Below are 10,705 nucleotides of genomic sequence, written 5' to 3'. Positions count from 1 at the left end.
TCCTCTGGAAGAGGGCGGGTAAATCAAACCTTGGGGCAAGAAGCCTGCAAAGCTCAGCGATAGGGCGAGGTGATTAAATGTTATAATCACTTCTGCTGAGTGCACCGTTTGGCTTTTCTGTATCACACTCATAAATAGTGTTACGAAAAATCTGTTTACCTTTAGTTTAATTCACAGAACATGTGTCTCATTCTACGGAGCAGAGTGTAACATTTCGGGAGCTACATAAACTATGACAGACGAGCAAAAAGCAGGAAAAAAATGAAAAAATAAACCAGGAGGGAAACACATGGTTGCTGAAAGTAAACTTTTGAGAGAATTAATACAGTGGAGAGAGGATAAAGCAGCTGATCCTTTAGAAGGTGGTCCCTCACCTGAGATTGGCAGAGATCGTGAGGCTTTTCATGTCAAAGAAAATGATAATGAAACACACACGAGAATCTGAAGAAGATCTGCGAACTCATCTTCTAATTTACAGTCAGTGTGAATGACTGTAATGTTTTTGCAAATCAGATATGAGCCCTTTATTTTCTTCAGAGATCACTGGACTAGCTCCAAAAAGAAAAGAGAGGTAAATACCACTTTTGGAGGTTATAAAGTTTGCAGCGTGAAACTACGTGGCTTCATCCCACTCAGGGTCTCGGTGTGGGGGGGGGGGGGGGGGGGGGGGGTCAATTCCAGCTGACTTTGGGCCAAAGCACCTGGTCAGGTCACCAGTCCATCACAGGGCAAGCAGACCTTCATTCTCACACAGATTTAGAATCACCATTTAGCCTCATACACATGTTTTTAGATGTAGGGTAATTGAGCTATAACTGTATATAAACCCACTCAGGGAAAACATTCAAATATGAACAAATCAGACTCAAACCGGGAAACGTTTGAGAGTGCGTACCACTACACGCACCCTGGACTGTGGTAGCCAATTACATTGCTAAGACAGACAGACAGACCTTTTTGGATGAACTAGAAATAATATTCAAATCTAAAAAAACAAGGTTGGTTTAAGCTTGGAAGGTTCCTGACATGACAGCAAGTATGAGGGTTTACTTCTGGGGGGGAAACAAGCACACAAAAATAAACAACGTGCCTGAATAAACAATGTGTGTGTCTTTTAATGCATATATAGTTGTTTGTCTCTTGGAGCTTGCTGAATATAGGCCACAGTTTGCCCATTGACCACTCCATCAGCTGCACTGCTCATTTGTCAGCAGAAAGTGAAGCCCGAGGGGGGAAACATCAGCCTGTCTGGAGTGCGATCAGCCACTGAGGGCAGATACAGATGATCCACACAGCTTTATATTACAGATGGATGACGAATCACTCCCACGGATTCAGTTCACACCCCCACCCCACCTTCACCCCACCTCCATGGTTTAAAAAAAATTAAATAAATAAGCTCACACTGTTTTCTGTGGTGACAAACGTGTTGTTACAGTATTATTCATGTGCCAGATCGTCAATTAACATAGTGCTGTACAACTCCCATGATTCATTTATTCTCCATGAATTTAAACAGGAAGACAGTCAAGAAGTGATTAGAAATACTGAAACTGTAATCTGCATTACATACATCTCACCTTTTTTTAGAATCAGTTTGATGCTCTTAAACAGCAAAAAAGAGGAGTCCTACAAATCCACAGGCATTATTATTACAACACTGACACCTGCTGGTTGTTTTGTAATAATGCAGAAATTGGTGCGTCATTGAGGTTTGACTCTTAAGTGAAAGCAAAACTCCAAACTGACATATTTCCTGTTTGTTGCAGAGCTGGCCAGACTGAGGACAGCAATAAAACAGTAAGTTTAGTTACTTTTTAAACTCCATTATCACCACCATATGCGAGACTCTATCCAGAGATGAACTGGAAATTGTTAGAAAACAAATGAAATCCTGCAGTTTATATTTATGTGATTTTCTGCATGAATATAAAAAAAATTGAAAGTGATTATAGTTGCCAAAGTCGCCTCAGACGTGCGGGACAATACAATTAACTCTAAAATGTCTTTGCTGGACCTGCTAGCTCAGTTGGTAGAGCATGAGACTCACAATCTCAGGGTAGTGGGTTCGTGTCCCACGCCGGGCGCGTGGGACCACCTTCCCGTGGGCTCACCACCTGCAGGAAGGTTCTTAAATGGTGCATTGTGATCTGGGTGACAGTGCTCAGACTGACACCCCTGCGACCCGGAAATGGATAAGCGGAAGAAAATGAATGAATGAATGTCTATGCTGGTTTTCAGTAATAATGGTGAAGAAGAAGATTTACTCCAAAGTTGAGGGAAACACTCTGAACTATCATGAACAATTTCTCGACAAACTCCGCGAAAAAGGAGCCAGAGTTGTGACCGATGAAGAGGACAGTGACGCGACCATCCTGTTCTTTCCCATTGTCAGCCGCTTTCAGGCAGACATCCGTGCAGCTTTATCCAACGTCTCAGGTAAACACCAAGAACAACAATCATGATATATTTTTTTTTTATTGTTGAAAATGACATTAAAAACTGAATATTTCCTCAAATTGCTTGGATTGTGTGTTTTCCCTGTTTGTTTTTTCTTCTTCCAGTTTCTCATGAAAATAAAAAACCATTGATTGTGGTGGCAATGCATCACACATTCAATCGAAACCACCACTTACCAGAGCATGAACAGATGGCGGCCTACCCTGCAGTGAATCTCATAGTGCACTGTTTGTTCTTTGAAAAAAAGGGCCTATTGAAATGCCCCTGCAATAAAAAGACAAAGAAGCTGGTCTGCGAAGAGGTAATCATACTTTTTTTATTCTAAAATCATATATATTCACTCCACCCTTTAATTCAAAGGATGTTGAATGATGATAATTGACAATGAGATCCAATATGTAATTCATTCATTCCGAAATAAAGCAGACATGGAGAAATCTGAACATACAATCTTCTGAAGAGTTTTATGTGTCATTTCACTCACGCATTAATAAAAAAAAAAAAGTTTTATTCTGCAACAGAGCGCAGGATTACATGCTTATTTGTGCTGTAGCATCACATCTTGATTCAAGGTTTAATCGTGCACCCCAGCTGAGGTCCGCAGACACACAACTAGTCCCCTTTTATTTCAAGATACAGTGATCAGCCATAATATCATGACCACTAAGTTACGTGAATAACAGTGATTATCTCTTTATTGTGGTAATCCCACTGGGGGATGAATCATTGGCCGCAAAACTTGTGCCAAGTCGAAGATGTGATCCTATGATCAGCCATTCGGTCTAATTCACTAGTTTTCTATGTATCCCAGTGAATTCAAGGCTTTGTGTAAACCCCACTGGGAATATATCAAAGGTTTGAGTTCAGGCTTGGAGGCCTTTCTGTTTGGAGTTTGCATGTTTTCTCCAGTTACTCTCATTTCTTTTAACGGCGCAAAGACATGCATTGGTAGTTAATTGGTGACGGGATGTTTGTAGGTGTGAAGGTGAGTGTGTGTGTAGTTGTGTGTCTCTGTTTTTGCCCTGTGACGGACGTTCAACCTGTGCAAGGCGTATTCGTCCTTCATTCACAGACAGACGGGGTCAGCTTAAGTTGGGTAAAATGGTATTGAAGATGGATGGATGGAAGAATGAATGACTTCGTACTTTTTGCTCTGCTGTCTGCAAAACTTTAATCCAGAAGTCCATAATCCAGAAGCCACGACATGCATCCAAACTTTCTTATTTGGACCTTTTTTGTTAAAGTTGAATGAAGATAATTCATATCTTAGTAAATAATCACAAAAACGAAATAAATCAAGGTTTAGGTGGAATACGCAAGGTTGTTAGAGGTTTTTGTTATGTTTTAACTTATATAAAACACAGTTTAAAATGTTCTGTTTTTCTTGTTTCATTCACAGCTGGGGCTCTCAACACGGAAATTACAATTGTTAAAGAAAAAGGGAGATCGAAACCTGCAACAATTAAAAAAAATCTAAAGGATTCCTTCAATTCTCATTCTCAAGTACTCATGATTTAATTCCCTGTGTATACATGTGAGTGATGCTCATTATTATTATTTATTTTTCCAATGATGTCTTTGCATGGTGCTCTGTTAAATGCATGTCCTCACAATTCTGTTTCACTTGATGGAATTTAATCTGCTTATGAGGATGCACGCGCACTAAACACGTTGCTTGTAGACTGCATAATAAAGGAATAACATTCACTGGTGTCATTTTGATCCTGGCTCATTCCTTGGGTTGGACAGTTTGACATCCACTCACTGAGATTAAACACCGTGTCGTCCTCCTACTTTTACACGAGGGCCCATAGGAAAGCAGAGGATCAGCTGCAGAGTCTGAGCCACTGCAGTTACATTGATTGTTTGACCATTCATCTGATACTTCCTCATTATATGCTCTGAGCTGTGTAGGTTATTCACACTGAGGCCAGTAGGCTGCGCACGTTGTGATAGAAGAAGCTGCTGGCAGTGCATGAGAAAAGTGTTTAAATGAGAGCTTGAGTGGTGATGGCAAAATGTAGAAAGACAAATTAGATCAACCAATGTAGATATAATGAAAAAAACAGCAATGAGTAAATAAAATAAAAAAACTTGATAGTAATCTTCATTACTTAGGTTGATAAGATTTGTTATCCTTTTCAGCATAGTACTTAATTCATAGTACTTTAGTAATTTATCAGTTTAATTAAAAAAAAGTCCCCCTTTGCTCATTCAACTCAACTCAACTCAACTCAACTTTATTTATATGGCAATTTAAAAATGACGACAGCTGAAACAAAGTGCTGTACATAATTAGGTATAAAAAGTAAGTGCGAACAATAAAACAATAAGGAAGTAAAATACAAATGACAAAATGCCAACAATAGAAATAGGAGATGAATCTGAAGCTGGTTTGAAAGCCAAATAAATAAAATGGGTTTTAAGATTAGTTTTAAATGTGGACAGTGAGGGTGGACAGAAAAGGGGACAGCACAGAGCTTGGTCTCAGGACAAGTAATGTAATTGAGTTATAATATAATAAAAAGCATAACTCTTCTTATGGCAGTTAGATGTTGTCCGCAATGGTTGCAACTTTGACACGTATGATTTTGCACTGAACTGTATGTTGTAATCCTAATTTCTTTCTATTACACTGTCCTAATATATGGTTTTCATGAAATAGTTCATCTTTTCACCTTCCATTTATTAATTTTCTCCCAAAATTCAGAACAAACTCATCCATCCATCCATCCATCTTCTCCGTTTCCGGGTCGCGGGGGTGGCAGTCTGTCACCCTGATCACATTGCACCGATTAAGAACCTTTCCTGCGGGTGGTGAGCCCTCGGGAAAACACACTAATCATGTTGGGAAAATACTTCCCTCTGACCCCCAGACATTTCCTGCTGCTCTCTGGTCCCCACAACCCATCAAAATAAAAGCAGGAACTCCATTTATTTTGACCTGTTTCATAATTTTTATCTTCCCTTCTTTCTGCCTTAGAATCAACACTGTGCAAACTATATCATCTCAGCTGCTCCGCATATTAGAGAAACAAACTAAACACCTCTGCTTCCTGGTGCAATGTAGAATGAGGGAGCATATAATAGAGAGAAACCTGGATTTTCACTCCTAAAACTTTAGAGGAACGCGTTTCCTGGAACAGCCTTTACAGCACATTTCCCCACTGTGCTGAAAGCTTCATCAGTTTTTCATCATCATATGTGAATATTTCTGCAAAGTGTCAACACTTTCCGACTTCGTGTGCCATCTGTGGAGTCGCACTTTCACTGGATTCATTGTTAGGATTGAAGTTGGCTTTGTGAAATATCTATCTATCTATCTATCTATCTATCTATCTATCTATCTATCTATCTATCTATCTATCTATCTATCTATCTATCTATCTATCTATCTATCTATCTATCTATCTATCTATCTTAGTTACTATTTCACTCTCTTTAAGTAATCAGTCTTGGGATACACAGTTCAGCCATAACATTATGACCACTGAGAGGTGAAGTGAGAAACGCTCATTTTACTGTTAGTCAGTAGGATTTATTAGGCAGCCCTTTTCCCCTCAAAGGTGATTTGTTCAAAGCAGGAATAGTTCATTGGGAGTTTGATTGGAAAACTAATCGTGATTTCTCGAGGACTGGGTCAGAGCTTCCTCAAAGCTACAGGTCTAAAGGGTATTTCTGGTCGGCGGTGATCTGCAGCTCTACTGCTGAAAAGAAGAAAAGAGATATGAGACAAGGTGCCACTAACGCTTTGATGCACACGGAGGGGAGTGACGTTTGGTTCCCTTGTTTGTCCAAGAATTCCAGCTCCTGGAGGATTTAATGCTGCTTATTGAAATTGTCAGTGCATCACAATGTGTTGATTATTGATAGTAAAAGAAGAGACATTATGATATTTGGCATATTACAGCGGAGTATTGTATGTTTTAAATGCAATAAAATGAAAGATTGATAAGATAAGATATAAGATAAGATATCCCTTTATTTATCTCACATGTGGAGAAATTTGCAGTGGTACAACAGGATAGTTGTACCACTGCAAATATATATATATTGATAGAATATTAACCTCCATGTTATCCATAGAGTGAGTTTATGAGAAGTCCTTAATACTCACCACTCACTTTGCAGGCAGTCCTGACTTCATCATTTCCCTTTGCAGCGCACACATCTGGGTATCCACCTCAGGTTTTTTGCAGCAGTGACTTTGCAGCCTCTTCCTCCCTTCAGCTTTTTTCCGTTTGATTGAGGGTACTTTAATGATGAAGTTGAGTGCTTGAATATGATTTGCTGAAGTACGCAAGATTTGCTGAAGCATCAGCTTGGCACTGTGCTGGACACTGATTCCCCTGGGATATCTTGTAAATCGTATGCTGATCTGTATGATGGTCTGTGTCTTGCTGACTTTGTTGATTCATACGGGCCTGGAATAGTAATGTTCCAGCAGAAGGTTAAATCTCTGTATTCACTCATTTGACCCAGATTTTTTTACTGAGGTTTGTACTATTTGTCATGACCTTTCTTGGCTGTTTAGACCTGTGACATTTTGCATCTTTGGATTGTTGGACTCCTGAGACCAGGTTGTTTGACATACCTGCAACCCTGATGCCTTGGGGTTTGTATGCGCCATAATTCCTGCTCTATACGGCCTGTAAAATCAAGGCTCTGACAGTCTTCAGGTACCTGTCAGCCAGCTTTGAGTACAATGCTGTAAATTCACTGCAACACTAAGTAAGTTGCTATGTTCCTCCAGGGTATCAGGCTGATGTTAGAGTATTTTCTGTTTGTGTGGCTGCTGCAGCGCATAGTATCATCAATCTCCCTATAGAGCCTTTTCACTGCATCTGAAGGAAACAAAACAAAATCTTTACCTTCAAACCTATTTGCAGCCATGCAGCTCTGTTTCTATGAGCTGATGTTGAATGTCCGAACACAACAAAATCAATGGCTCAGTGCTGTACCGTTTATTTGCAATCATCTCTACCATAATCTCCTCCCTCCTTTCAACGTTTCCGGCCTTGAGTTTCCTATTTGTTGAGTTGTGTCTGGAAATAAAAGCATATTGTCGTAACTACTCCTGGGGTGCCTGACACCTTGACTGAGAAGAACGTCACTGTGTTTTTAGAAGATTCATTGCCACCTAAAGATTATTTCTTCTTGTGTAAAACTGTTGTTTGCATACATACAGTGCAGCAGTATGAATCTTGCTATTCCAAACTTTTCGACGACAGATCAGAGAAGGTTTTACTGACTGACTTTACTGTATTTATAGGAGTAAATCAGTGTGCTTTGCTAAATAGGATGCATTTGATATTTTTCGGTTTTGTGTTTTTAAATAGTTTCACATTGTCTTTAAAACAGCTTTTAAAGTGTTGTCTGAATACTTCTACTATTACTACTACTACTAATATCAATAATAAAAATCTAATTTAATTTAGAAATATGTTTTGCTTTCACTACAGAGATTGGCACTTAGCCACAGGTGATACATATAATTTCAATTCTCAATTGCAAATAGTATACTGTATATACTGCATTATTAAAAGCATTTAAGACACAAAATAAACCACATGTGGGCATATAAAAGTAATTGGCCTGATATGTTTAGTGTATTGCTGGCTGTAAGTTTGATACAACCAACTGGTAGAAATGCGCTATTATAGTTTAGCCACCTGCCCAGAAGGATAAAACATTTGTGGCCCTCACAATAATCAGTGTTTCCAATTGTTGATGTAATAGCAGCAATTTAGATTTTGATGTGGAGGAGATTTCATTTTATTGTTGCACTTCACTCGTTTGCTCACAAGGTGGCAGTTGAAGACGAGACTTTCCGCTGCTTTAGTGCAGCAGCTGCTCAATAGGCGTATGAGCAGCAGGCTCTCTATAAACTGTCAGATTTCATGGAATAAACACGGAATCTGGATTTTGACAATGCTCATAAGTGAAATGTAAAGACAATGGAAGTGCAACATATTACATCATTGACATGTCCACAGCAAGCTCACTCCAATATAAGGTGGCTCCAGTACACTTATGGACTCGGAGAGACAAATGGATCCTCTGCTGTGCTAGATATTCTCATTTCACAACATTTTGAGCTTAAACATGCTAAATAAAAACTCACAAGCAGCCCGCTGAGCTGAACTTTGTGTTGGACTCTAACAGCCGAATGTGACCTCTTTGCATTAGTGCACAAACTGCAGGCCCACATCAGCACATGAACATGAACACACACACACACACACACACACACACACACACACACACACACACACACACACACACACACACACACACACACACACACACACACACACACACACACACACACGCACGCACGCACGCACGCACGCACGCACGCACACACACACACACACACACACACACACACACACACACACACATAGAAGTCCTCACAATTATATTCACTAAGACACTGTGTACAAACCAAAAGTGAATTCTCACAGACAGGAAATGATGTCAGTTCTTGTCTCCAAGGAGATGAAGGCAGTTGCTAAGATACTGTGACACTAGGATTTTTCTCTCTATTTTCTCTCCCTCTCTGTCTCTAACACACACACACACGCACACACACACACACACACACACACACACACACACACACACACACACACACACACACACACACACACACACACACACACACACACACACACACACACACACACACACACACACACACACACACACACACACACACACACACACAGGAATGTCACCATGAATAAGTCGAAACTCTAGCTTGTATCTCTCTTATTCTCTCGCACAGATGGCAATGAGCACCAACTCAACTTTTTCTGTTGCGTTTCTATAAATAACCACCAAAAGCATCTTTGTTCACATTCCCAATTGGATGCTTGGGGCCATTAAACCGATCGCTGCTGCTCTTCACCCAAATCTAACAACAGAGCTACTGCCACAGAAATCAGCCACATTCACAATTTCTCCCTTTGAATTGTGTGCAGTTACTCAGTCACCCACTTCCAAAGCGAGAGAGGCCTGTAGCCCCTGAAACGATAGAAAGTGATGGATGCATATCAGCACCCCTCCAAAGCTCCTGCACAGTGTGAGCTGCACCTCTCCAGTGCTATCAGCATGCCACATATGTCTTGGCACTAGCATGTTGCCGCCAAATCCCCATCACCCTCCCCTCCTCCTCCCCTGTGGCAACTAACACAGCATTAAGAGTTTATGGGGTTTGGGTTGTATTGGAAATGCCATGCACTCGTCCTCTGGATGCTGGGATTAGCTCTATCTGCTGTATTTCTACTCCAGGAGCCTTCCTGTACTGATGACACAAGCAATACGGCAATGAGTGTTTGTTCATTTACTGTGCACAAATGCATGTCCTTCTCCCTCCCTCCCTGCACCCCCACCCCCCCCACACACACACACAAACGCCCCCCCCCCCCCCCCCCCCCCCCCCCACACACACACACACACACACACACGCACACACACACACACGCTCAAGGGTGCCTGTGCACACACTATACATGCATAAGGGGAATATCAGATTCAATGTGCAATGACACAGTGAGGACAGAGAGTGGATAGAGGGGTGAAGGAAGGAGAGCAGAGGCACAGGGTGGGTTTGGCATGGACGGCATGGAGTCATTTTAAATGGTGCGGGGGTTGCAAGGCAAAAAAAAGATGCCCAGAGAGCGGGGACGAGAGTGGCGGAAAAGCACCGAAAGGCAGCCAGGGTTGGACGTTAGACGGGATATGGGCTAAGATTTCAACATGAGTGAGGGGGAATGAGGGAAGAGGGAGAAAGAAGGAAAGGAGGAATATCCTCTGCACCACTGTGTGACTGGAAATTTAATAGAGGGAGAGAGATAGAGGGAGAAAGAGGGTAGGGGAGAAAGGTAGATGGGTGGAAGAGAGAGAGAGGGAGAGAGAGAGAGAGAGAGAGAGAGAGAGAGAGAGAGAGAGAGAGAGAGCCAGGGGAGGGGGAGGGGGAGGGGGAGGGGAGAGGAAGAGAGAGGCAAAAGGCACAGAGACCTCATTGCTGTGCAGCTTTCAGCAAAAGCTAGTGGTCGTGAACAATGCTCACTACGGCATTCACAGAGAGGGGAGGGGAGGAGCGAGGGAGAGGGGGAAGGAGGGAAGGGAGAGAGATGGAGAGGAGAGAGAGAATATATATCTTGGGGGTCTTTCTGAAGCATCACTGGCCTTCTGTGTCCTTTGACCTTTAGTGTGAGCTGAGACAGAGCAAAGATGT

The 10,705-nt window shown here is 41.5% G+C and overlaps 1 long non-coding RNA gene across 1 annotated transcript; it reads left to right on the top strand.

Moving 5' to 3' along the window:
- The first annotated feature begins 1,743 nt into the window (after positions 1-1,743).
- Positions 1,744-4,172, top strand: LOC308109944. The gene is made up of 4 exons (XR_013935347.1): positions 1,744-1,800; positions 2,242-2,439; positions 2,565-2,761; positions 3,860-4,172. It is a non-coding gene; the product is annotated as an uncharacterized lncRNA (long non-coding RNA).
- Positions 4,173-10,705: the final 6,533 nt, after the last annotated feature.

Source organism: Lipophrys pholis, assembly GCF_963383615.2.
Source record: "Lipophrys pholis genome assembly, chromosome: 1".
Classification (NCBI taxonomy): Eukaryota; Metazoa; Chordata; class Actinopteri; order Blenniiformes; family Blenniidae; genus Lipophrys; species Lipophrys pholis.
The sequence above is the reverse complement of the archived record's forward strand: the minus strand, read 5'-3'. Positions and strand labels throughout refer to the sequence as shown.